General features: G+C 33.1%; 1 long non-coding RNA gene across 1 annotated transcript; it reads right to left on the bottom strand.

Moving 5' to 3' along the window:
* Nucleotides 1–612: 612 nt before the first annotated feature.
* Nucleotides 613–1,456, bottom strand: LOC128285248 (uncharacterized). The gene is made up of 2 exons (XR_008275709.1): nucleotides 1,409–1,456; nucleotides 613–888 (listed from the first exon to the last, which is right to left on the bottom strand). It is a non-coding gene; the product is annotated as an uncharacterized LOC128285248 (long non-coding RNA).
* Between the last annotated feature and the right edge of the window lie 11,082 nt (nucleotides 1,457–12,538).

Raw genomic sequence — 12,538 nt, forward strand, 5'->3', positions numbered from 1 at the left:
AGGAGATATTACAAAACTTATCTTAGCACTTAAACAGTTTTCGTAGTAAACTATCCATCTGTGTCATGGTCGCTAAAAAAATCATATCTCGAGTTACGAAACTCAAAATATAATTCCGTAAATTTTTCCTGAAACTATACTCATATATCTACTTACTATTTTTTTTCTAGAATTTTTAATCAGGCCAATTAGTACAGTTTATTAGAAAAATTCTCCCCTGTTTTAGGGTTCGGCTACTCTAACCCTTGTGCACTACGAATCAAATTTCTTCCTGTATAGAAATACAATGACTATGCCATTTATTTCAATTAAAAATAGACTTAATAAGGAATCCATACAAATAAAGTTTGAGTCCTAATTCTTAATACACAATTTATGGTGAATTTCTAAAGTCGAATAGGAATCCAGAAATTGTTCTAACCCTGTTTCACCAAAACGTAAATATCTTATAAAATACAACTCTTTTACCTATTTTATTTCTTCCATATAAAAATAGATTCATTAATCTTCAATTAAAAATTTTATTCATTATCTAATTCACTTTATACTATTTTTGGTATATTTGCAAAGTTGGACTACCGCCATTGCTCAAATCTGTTTTAGTATAAAATGTTGATAACTAAGTTTATAACATCTTCATTTCTTCTCTCTACAATATTTACCAACACTTCCTCTTATTACTCTTCACTAACATATCAAAACATACCATACTTAAGGTTTTGGTAACATTTACAAAACATACCAAAATATCACTTAACAACTTAGATACTTTCAAAATGACCAAAAGACATCCTAGGTACAATGCCATTTTCCAAAAAGATAGAAACTTCACCAATTTGAGTTTGGGGATCGGCTTGTATGCTGAGTCCTTATACTTTCGTACCTAGCCTACGTACGGAAATAAACTGTATGCTAAGAATACTCTCAGTGGTATTTCTATAAACAATAGCTTAATCAACTTTAAAACATGGTAATTCAAACACATTATTGCTATTATTCAATATCAATAAGTACTTTAATAACCTTTACTTTATTTACCCTTATTGACATAACTCGGACACTGACGGATACATGGATCCAACCCACACTCCGGGATAAGCACATAGTGCTTCATCGGAATAAATCCGGAACTTTAACATTATAGTACACAAAGTACTTCATCGGAACAAATTCGAAAGTTTAACAGTAGTCGACACATAGTGTCTCATCGACTCAATGTCGGAATATCCCAATACTTCCAATTCCTATGACATGTCAACTATATTCGACTAGCCCGACACTATTAATAGGGTATTCAAAATCACATTCATTTCAATATGGTAAAAATACTTACCTTATTCACATTTTCATACAATATAAATATCAAATATAGCAATAACGATTAAGCTTGGTTTATAGAAATACAAACCACTATTTATCGAATTTAATCGATATCTTCGTTCACTTTCTCTTTTCCTTCTTTGATAACGATCCGTGCTACGCTTGCTACTAACAATCATACAATTAAAAATCATCAATATATTAATTCATAAAACACATTTTCACTTTCTCTTAAACTTTTACAAAAATTCCAATTTCGTCATTTTTCCATTACTAATCTTTTTTTCTTTAACTTAAGCTGCATATTCTCTTTAATCAACTCATTAACAATTTCTAACTCATAAAATTCATTATAAAACATAAATTTTGAGCTCTATTCAACTTAGTCCCTATTTAAACCTAACTTAGAAATTCCTTTAACTAATCACTTCTAACTTCAATTTCTATCAATTTAACCCATAAAACCTCAATTTATTCAACTAAATCAATGTCTAAAAATTCTCTATTTTTCTTCATTTTAACCTCATACATGTAGAACTTTGAATTAGGCATCCATAAACATAAAAATCATAAGAAAATGAGCTAAAACAACTTACCAATTAAACTTTAGGGCCTTAATCCTCAAATTTCCCTTTTTTTTTTTCTTTCTTTCTTTCTTCTTTCTTTCACGTTTGCTCTCTGTTAGTCTTTCTATCTTCTTTTCTATTTTATCAATTTTACTTATTATACTATTATTAACCTATAATAAATATAAAACTAACATGTGTAATAGCTATAACATAAAATATCTTATAGCTATTACACATATATACCAACTATTACACACGTTATTCAATATTAACACACACATGGCACTTAGGGTCTAATTATTAGATTAGTCCCTTTTACTTCTTTAATCTATAATTAAACTTTTATTCCTTATGCAATTTAGCCCTTTAAACTAAATTCAAGCTACTTCACTTAATTAAACACTAAATAACCATTCAACTATAATTCATAAATATTTCTAATAAATATTCATGAATAAATTTCACGGAAACAGTACTCAAGACTCAATTTTCGATACCGTAACTTTAGGTTCATTACAATTCTCTCCCCCTTAATAAATTTCATCCTCGAAATTTACCTGAAAAGAGATGGGGGTATTGAGATCTCATCGTTTCTTCCGGTTCCCACGTAGCTTTTTCAACACTATGACTTCGCCATAGCACTTTTACTAAATGAATACGTTTATTACGTAATTCTTTTACCTCTCGTGCTAGAATCTCAATTGGTTCTTCTTCATACGATAAGTCAAGTTGAATCTCTACATTCTCAGTCATAATAACATGTGAAGGATCCGATCGATATCTTCTTAGTATAGAAACATGGAAGACATTGTGCATTTTCTGTAATTCAGGAGGTAAGGCCAATCGATACGCTACTGGTCCAATTCTCTCAATAACTTCGTAAGGCCCAATAAAACGAGGACTTAATTTTCCTTTTTGACCAAATCTTAGAATTTTCTTCCAAGGTGAAACCTTTGAAAATACTTTATCCCCGACTGAGTATTCAATATCCCATCGTTTCAAATCTGCATACGATTTCTGTCTATCAAAAACACTAAATAACCATTCAACTATAATTCATAAATATTTCTAATAAATATTCATTAATAAATTTCACGGAAACAATACTCAAGACTCAATTTTCGATACCGTAACTTTAGGTTCATTACAATTCTCTCCCCCTTAATAAATTTCATCCTCGAAATTTACCTGAAAAGAGATGGGGGTATTGAGATCTCATCGTTTCTTCCGGTTCCCACGTAGCTTTTTCAACACTATGACTTCGCCATAGCACTTTTACTAAATGAATACGTTTATTACGTAATTCTTTTACCTCTCGTGCTAGAATCTCAATTGGTTCTTCTTCATACGATAAGTCAAGTCGAATCTCTACATTCTCGGTCATAATAACATGTGAAGGATCCGATCGATATCTTTTTAGTATAAAAACATGGAAGACATTGTGCATTTTCTGTAATTCAGGAGGTAAGGCCAATCGATACGCTACTGGTCCAATTCTCTCAATAACTTCGTAAGGCCCAATAAAACGAGGACTTAATTTTCCTTTTTGACCAAATCTTAGAATTTTCTTCCAAGGTGAAACCTTTAAAAATACTTTATCCCCGACTGAGTATTCAATATCCCATCGTTTCAAATCTGCATACGATTTCTGTCTATCAAAAGCAGTTTTCAATCTTTCTCGAATTTTTTTAACTGTACTTGTCGAAACCATTCCTCGATTTAAAATTTTAAATTAAAAAAAAGGGTAATCGACTTTTAAAAAACAAATGCATGGATCGCCACCGATCTTTTGTTTTGGTGTGATCGGATCACCTAAAAATTTGGTTATTTTAATAAAACATTTATGATTTACTAAAACAACAATTTTGGTCTACAAAAATTTTATAAAACGGGCTCGGGAGTCGGTTACGCATGAGAAAGGATTAGCACCCTCATTACGCCCAAAATTGGCACCAAATCAATTAAATATTGTCCTTATGTCAATATTAAAAATGTTTTTGAAATGTGGCTTTTTTTAATAAAAGTTGAATAACCCGAGTTAATTGTAAAAAATCTTATTGTTTCGATGTCCGGAAATTTATAATTCGAAAATCACGAAAGGATGCTCAACTATTTAGTCCAACGAAAAATCGAAACCCAGCACAGTAGGGCACGATTCTTCGAATTCCCAAACATTGATCATTGCCTCACTTTGGAAAATATGAGTGAAATCCGAGAGATATTTGATTATTTGGTCGACGGAGATTGCAACCCAAACACGATAGGGCACTATTCCCGAATCGCCCAAACATCAAACACTTCTTTCGTTTTAAAGGGTTTTAGAAAACGTGGATGAAACTTCAAAGGGATCTTCGATTGCTTAGAATAAATGAAAAAGCACAACCCAACACGATAGGGCACGATTCTCAAATATCCAATCATCAAACATCCTTTGTTTTGAAAGGTTTTTAATAAGCATGGGTAAAAACCTAAAGGAATATTCGATTGTTTTTTAGCAAACATACATATATATATATATATGTTAAAATAAGTACATATTAATATTAAGATGATGATAATATTAAAATAACCATTGATAACTTTACATATAAATATATATACATATAAGTATGATAATAGTAATTATAATACTAATACTAATAATAAATACAATAATAGTAGTAAAAATAAACACAATAATAATCATGAAAATAATATAAATAATGTGTACATGAAAAATAATAATGATATGATAAAAAAACGATACGATATAATAATAACGTAAAGAAAATTAAATAATAATATTTATAATAAAAGAAAATAAAAGAGTGTATTTAAAAGCATATATATAATATTATTGGAACTAATATTAAAAATTAAAGTAGCAAAGATAATATAAAATCAACTTAAATTAAAAAGAGACTAAATTGAATTAAAAACGAAGTTTTAGGGCAAATTTAAAATAAAGAAGAAAAGGACCTATTTAAATGCGTGAAACAACAGAGGGCCTAAAGTGCAATAACCCTTTTATAAAATGCACAAGATTAGCTAGGATTAAATTGAAAATTGCGACAAATTTTGGTGCCAAATTAAAAATAAAAATAATTTAATTGCAAAGTAATAAAAGCGGAGGGCCTAAACGCAAATAGCCCCTCCAATGAAAACACGCGGATCCCGAAGTTGGAGCGGTCGGGTCGCTGGTCGGCCATGGGTTAAGAGCCAAACGACGTCGTTTTGGCATTAGTATTTAAACCCAAAACGACGTCGTTTTGATGGGGCTATATAAGTCAAAATTCCTAAAAAACTCAATTTTCCCATTTCATAAAAAAAACTAACCCTTTCTCTCAAACTCTCTCAAGACCTTCTCCCTCCGACCAAACTCCGGTTCCGTCCGCCGCCATTCGCCGCCGCCGAGCACCGCGCATGGTGGCCGGATATTTCAAAAAGGTTTTTTTTTTATATATTTCTTATATATATACCTTGATATATTTTAATACATGAATGAGAAGAGATGGATTCGAATAATAAAATAAAAAAGAAAAAAAAGAAAAGAAAAAACCTTAAGCCGGTTTGCACTTCTTTTTTTTTTATGACTTTGTTATTATTTTTTTTTGGTATTGCTTGCTCTTTTTTTTAAAGAAAAATCTTCAGAGAGATTACACTTTTTTTTCTTCAATCTCTTTTTTTTTTATTTCTCCCCCCTTTTACAATATTCTTGTTTTTGTACCCAAAAAATCCGGGATTTCAGGCTTTATAGCCGAAATACCATGGATTTGCTATTATCTATTTCCTTGTTCTCTTGCTTCTTTTTTCGCCTTTTTGTTTTTTTTCTTCTTTGTTTCTTTGTGTTTTGTCTGCACTCTCTGCTTATGCTTTTATTTTGGTTCTCTGTTGTTGTTTTGCAGGTGATGGGATGGCCAAGGCTAATGGGCATCTTGGTAATGAAAGTCTTGGTACCTAGGGTTGGTTGCTGAAAAATTTTAGGATAGTGGGCTAGTTGGGCTTTTAGGGTTTTAAATTTTTTTTTTGGGCTGTAATTGGGTTGGTAGCTTTGTTTGTAAATGGACTTTTAATTTGGGCTATTTTATTTGTGTTTATTTGCCGAGGCCAAAATTGGCTACTACAGTACTTTCCGTTTCTTGAACCAATTCAGGTCCAATCATCATCTTCTTATTTAGTTCTGTCTAACATACGGCTGATCGGCATCTTCGTCCATACAAAGCCTCATACAAGATTGCCATCAGATACTTGATCGAAACTATTATTGTACACAAATTCGCTAATGACAAATAATATTCCCAGTTAGACTCAAAATCAATCATACAGGCTCGAAGCATATCTTCTAAAATTTGTGTTACCCGTTCAGATTGACCATTAGTCTGTGGATGAAAAGCTGTACTAAAGTGAAGTCGAATACCGAAAGATTCATGTAATTGCTTCCAAAACCTTGATGTAAACCTTGGATCTCTGTCAGAAATTATTGATTTTGGAATACCATGTAATTTAATGATTTCCCGAACATAAACCTCAGCAATTTTCTTTAACGACCAATCGGTTCTCACAGCTAAGAAATGAGCTGACTTCATAAGTCTATCAACTATTACCCAAATAGCATTCTTTTTACTTGTAGACGTCGATAATCCCGTCACAAATTCCATCGTTATTCGGTCCCATTTCCATTTAGGAATATTGATGGGTTGAAGTAATCCCGGTGGAACTTGATGTTCTGCCTTCACTCGTTAACAAGTCAAACACTTTGCCACATATTCAGTTATATCCTTTTTCATGCCCGACCACCAATACAATTCACGTAAATCACGATACATTTTCATACCTCCAGGATGAAATGCAAATGGACTATTATGAGCTTCTCGAAGAATTAACTCTTTCAACTCAGAATTATTCAGAATGCAAAGTCGATTCTGAAATCTTAGACAGCCATTTCCATCAATGCTAAAATTTTCTGTTGTACCATTCCGAATCATCTCTCTTTTCTTTAACAACTTATCATCTTCTAACTGGGCTGATCTGATTCGATCAAACATTACTGGCTTTATTCTTAATTCAGGTCAAAAGGCTTCCATCTTCAAGTGATACTAAGTTGTGCAAACATTGCTCGTAATTCAATCGTAGTTTTTCTACTCTAAAAGGCCGACTACTACATTAGCCTTCCCGGATGATAGTCTATGAAACAATCATAGTCTTTTAGAAGCTCTATCCAACGCCTTTGTCTCAGATTCAATTCTTTTTGCGAAAGCAGATACTTCAAACTTTTATGATCCTTATAAACATAGCACTTTTCACCATAAAGATAGTGCCTCCAAATCTTCAAGGCAAAAATTACAGCTGCTAATTCTAAATCATGAGTTGGATAGTTACGTTCATGCGGTTTCAGTTGCCGTGAAGCATAAGCAATGACTTTCCCGTTCTGCATCAGTACACATCCCAGTCCACTCAATGAAGCATCACTGTACACTACAAAATCTCTTTCTGATTCTGGTAAAGTTAACACCGGTGCCTCTGTTAACATTCGTTTTAATGCTTCAAAACTTTTCTAACATTGCTCATTCCAAACAAATGGAATATTCTTCTATAGTAGCTTGGTCATCGGTAAGGCTATCTTTGAAAATCCGTTGACGAATCTTCGATAGTAACCAGCCAATCCGAGAAAACTTCGTACCTTTGATACATTCTTAGGAACTTTCCACTTAATAACTGCTTCAATCTTCTTTGGATCCACTCTAATTCCATCCGCTGATACGACATGACCAAGAAGCACAACTTCTGATAACCAGAATTCTACACTTGCTCAATTTTCCGTACAATTGCTTTTCTCATAGTATTTGCAAAACAATCTGGAGATGTTGCTCATGATCTTTTTCTGACTTGGAATACACCAAAATATCGTCGATAAAAACTACTACGAACTGATCCAAGTATGACTGAAAAATCCGATTCATAAGATCCATAAAAGCAGCAGAGGCATTTGTCAGTCCAAATGGCATCACTAAAAATTCATAATGCCCATACCTCGTACGGAATGCCGTCTTCAATATGTCGCACTCTTTTACTTTCAATTGATAGTATCCCGACCTCAAATCAATCTTTGAAAATACGGAAGCTCCTTTCAGTTGATCAAACAAATCATCTATTCGGGGAAGTGGATACTTGTTCTTGACAGTCACTTTGTTGAGTTGTCGATAATCAATGCACAACCGCATCGACCCATATTTCTTCTTAACAAATAACATTGGAGCTCCCCATGGTGATGTACTAGGCCGTATAAAACCTCTGTCCAATAAGTCTTGCAACTGTACTTTTAATTCCTTTAGCTCAGTAGGTGCCATACGGTACGGAGGTATCGATACCAGATCTGTACCTAGGTAGACTTCAATCACAAATTCTACCTCTCGATCAGGGGGTAATCCAGGTAATTCTTCAGGGAATACATCAGAAAATTCACATACAGTCCGAATTTTACTACAATGACTTTCAACTGAATCTGAATTAATCACATATGCTAAGAAAGCATTGCAACCTCGATGAAGAAGCTTGCTAGCTTTAATGGCTGAAACAATACGAATTGATCTACTAGTTCGAATACCATTTACTTCAATTCTATCTTCACTTTCATTCTGAACAATAAACTTCTTTTTATAACAGTCTAAAATCACTCAATGTTCTGATAACCAGTCCATTCCCAAAATAACATCAAAGTCGCCAAATGGCATAATCAACAGATCAACAGGGAATATTCTATCTTGAATCATTAACGAACATCTTCAACATATATGGTTCACTAAAGTAGTTTGTCACGATGGACTAGACACTTCTATCATAACTTTAGACAATTCGGACTCTAATTTTTTGTCTCAACTACTTTCAGATTAACATATGAATGTGATGACCGAGGTCTATTAAAGCATAAACGGTGTTGAATTCAATAAGAATATACTGTCACCACATCGTGAGCATCTTTCTCTTCTCGAGTCCTAACAACATACGCCGAAATGGAGCTCTAGCTTGATTGTTGTGTAGCACTCTCACTAGTTCTTCTAGTACCACCTCTAGCAACGAACTACTTCTACCGATCCCCGCCTTTGGAAGCAAATTCAGATCTTTGCACTCATCGTTTGTTATTCCAAATATCTTTGGGCAATCTTTAATAAAGTGATCGGTAGCTCCACAACGGAAACAACCTCCAGTCAACTTTCTACACTCCTCTTTGTGTCGGTTTCCACAATGCTCTCATATTGGAATTTCAGTATTTTGAACTGGACTTCGGATACTGCCAGTAGACACAGTAGTCTGTCTTTTTCGACCTCGATCACTCCTTTCCGATCGAGAATTAAATCTCCAATTACCTCGTGATTCCTTTGACCGCTTAGGCTGCGAACTTGAACTAACCATTCGGGACGTTTTTTAGTCGAACGAGCAACTTCAGACTTTTTATCCCTTCCGAGAATTTGTTCAATCATCTTAGCTCTTTCCATTAAATCCGCAAACTCAGTGATTCTAAGAGGCATCAACTGTAGTCTAAATTCATCACGTAATCCTCTTAAAAATCTTTTACATCGGTCGGCTTTAGTCGGTACAAACTCAGTGGCATATCTGCTCAATCTCAGAAATTTTCGTTCATAATCCACTATGAGCATCTCATATTGTTTCAGTGTTAAGAACTCTTGTCTTTTGTCCTCTATGTACATTTCTCGCAAATACTTCTTTTGGAACTCTTTTTGAAAGAAGTCCCAACTTATCTGTTCCTCAAGTACATTCTAAATCACTCATTCCCACCATACGAAAGCTTCATCTTGCAGTAATGAGACAACACACACTAAGCTTTCTTGTGGTGTACATTCAAGTTGCTTCAGAACTCTCTTTGTAGTCTTTAACCAATTTTCAGCAATAGTCGAATCAATTCCTTCGCACCCAAAATTTCAGAGTCTGTATTTTCTCAATTCTTTAATTGGAGCTCTTGGGTAATAGGGATAGAGGACGTAGCAGGCATAGTTCTTACCGCTTTTTGAAGGGCATCGGCGATTATTCTAAAGACTTCAGTATTATCACTTCCAACATTCGGTTAATTTTCTACTGGATTCACACTTGGAGTTGCAGACTCCGATTCATTCATATTATATGGTTCATCATCCTCACTATACATCTCTTGATCAGTATCCTCAATGCTTTTATCAGACATTCTTAATGCTATAAAACAAAAATATTCAATAAACATATCAGCATCCAATCCCAACTCAAATTTGACTCAGTAATGGCATGTACTTCTAGATTCACATTGACATTCGATTTAGTCCTAGAACCGACTAAACCTAATTAGCTCTGATACTAATCAAGCTTGTAACGGATACATGGATCCAACCCACACTCCGGGATAAGCACATAGTGCTTCATCGGAATAAATCCGGAACTTTAACATTATAGTACACAAAGTACTTCATCGGAACAAATCCGAAACTTTAACAGTAGTCTACACATAGTGTCTTATCGACTCAATGTCGGAATATCCCAACACTTCCAATTCCTATGACATGTCAACTATATCCGACTAGCCCGACACTATTAATAGGGTATTCAAAATCACATTCATTTCAATATGGTAAAAATACTTACCTTATTCACATTTTCATACAATATAAATATCAAATATAGCAATAACGATTAAGCTCGGTTTATAGAAATACAAACCACTATTTATCGAATTTAATCAATATCTTCGTTCACTTTCTCTTTTCCCTTCTTTGATAACGTATCCGGTGCTACGTTTGCTACTAACAATCATACAATTAAAAATCATCACTATATTAATTCATAAAACACATTTTCACTTTCTACCAAACTTTTACAAAAATTCCAATTTCATCCTTTTTCCATTACTAATCTTTTTTTCTTTAACTTAAGCTTTATGTTCTCTTTTAATCAACTCATTAACAATTTCTAACTCATAAAATTCATTATAAAACATAAATTTTAAGCTCTATTCAACTTAGTCCTTATTTAAACCTAACTTAGAAATTCCTTTAACTAATCACTTCTAACTTCAATTTCTATCAATTTAACCCATAAAACCTCAATTTATTCAACTAAATCAATATCTAAAAATTCTCTATTTTTCTTCATTTTAACCTCATACATGTAGAACTTTGAATTAGGCATCCATAAACATAAAAATCATAAGAAAATGAGCTAAGACAACTTACCAATTAAACTTTAGGGCCTTAATCCTCAAATTTCCCTTTTTTTTTCTTTATTTCTTTCTTCTTTCTTTCACGTTTGCTCTCTGTTAGTCTTTCTATCTTCTTTTTCTATTTTATCAATTTTACTTATTATACTATTATTAACCTATAATAAATATAAAACTAACATGTGTAATAGCTATAACATAAAATATCTTATAGCTATTACACATATATACCAACTATTACACACGTTATTCAATATTAACACACACATGGCACTTAGGGTCTAATTACTGATTAGTCCCTTTTACTTCTTTAATCTATAATTAAACTTTTATTCCTTATGCAATTTAGCCCTTTAAACTAAATTCAAGCTACTTCACTTAATTAAACACTAAATAACCATTCAACTATAATTCATAAATATTTCTAATAAATATTCATGAATAAATTTCACTAAAACAAGACTCAAGACTCAATTTTCGATACCGTAACTTTAGGTTCATTACAATTCTCTCCCCCTTAATAAATTTCATCCTCGAAATTTACCTGAAAAGAGATGGGGGTATTGAGATCTCATCGTTTCTTCCAGTTCCCACGTAGCTTTTTCAACACTATGACTTCGCCATAGCACTTTTACTAAATGAATACGTTTATTACGTAATTCTTTTACCTCTCGTGCTAGAATCTCAATTGGTTCTTCTTCATACGATAAGTCAAGTCGAATCTCTACATTCTCGGTCATAATAACATGTGAAGGATCCGATCGATATCTTCTTAGTATAGAAACATGGAAGACATTGTGCATTTTCTGTAATTCAGGAGGTAAGGCCAATCGATACGCCATCTTGGTCCAATTCTCTCAATAACTTCGTAAGGCCCAATAAAACGAGGACTTAATTTTCCTTTTTGACCAAATCTTAGAATTTTCTTCCAAGGTGAAACCTTTAAAAATACTTTATCCCCGACTGAGTATTCAATATCCCATCGTTTCAAATCTGCATACGATTTCTGTCTATCAAAAACACTAAATAACCATTCAACTATAATTCATAAATATTTCTAATAAATATTCATGAATAAATTTCACAGAAACAGTACTCAAGACTCAATTTTCGATACCGTAACTTTAGGTTCATTACAATTCTCTCCCCCTTAATAAATTTCATCCTCGAAATTTACCTGAAAAGAGATGGGGGTATTGAGATCTCATCGTTTCTTCCGGTTCCCACGTAGCTTTTTCAACACTATGACTTCGCCATAGCACTTTTACTAAATGAATACGTTTATTACGTAATTCTTTTACCTCTCGTGCTAGAATCTCAATTGGTTCTTCTTCATACGATAAGTCAAGTCGAATCTCTACATTCTCGGTCATAATAACATGTGAAGGATCCGATCGATATCTTCTTAGTATAGAAACATGAAAGACATTGTGCATTTTCTGTAATTCAGGAGGTAAGGCCAATCGATACG

This window comes from Gossypium arboreum, chromosome 12, assembly GCF_025698485.1.
Source record: "Gossypium arboreum isolate Shixiya-1 chromosome 12, ASM2569848v2, whole genome shotgun sequence".
Classification (NCBI taxonomy): Eukaryota; Viridiplantae; Streptophyta; class Magnoliopsida; order Malvales; family Malvaceae; genus Gossypium; species Gossypium arboreum.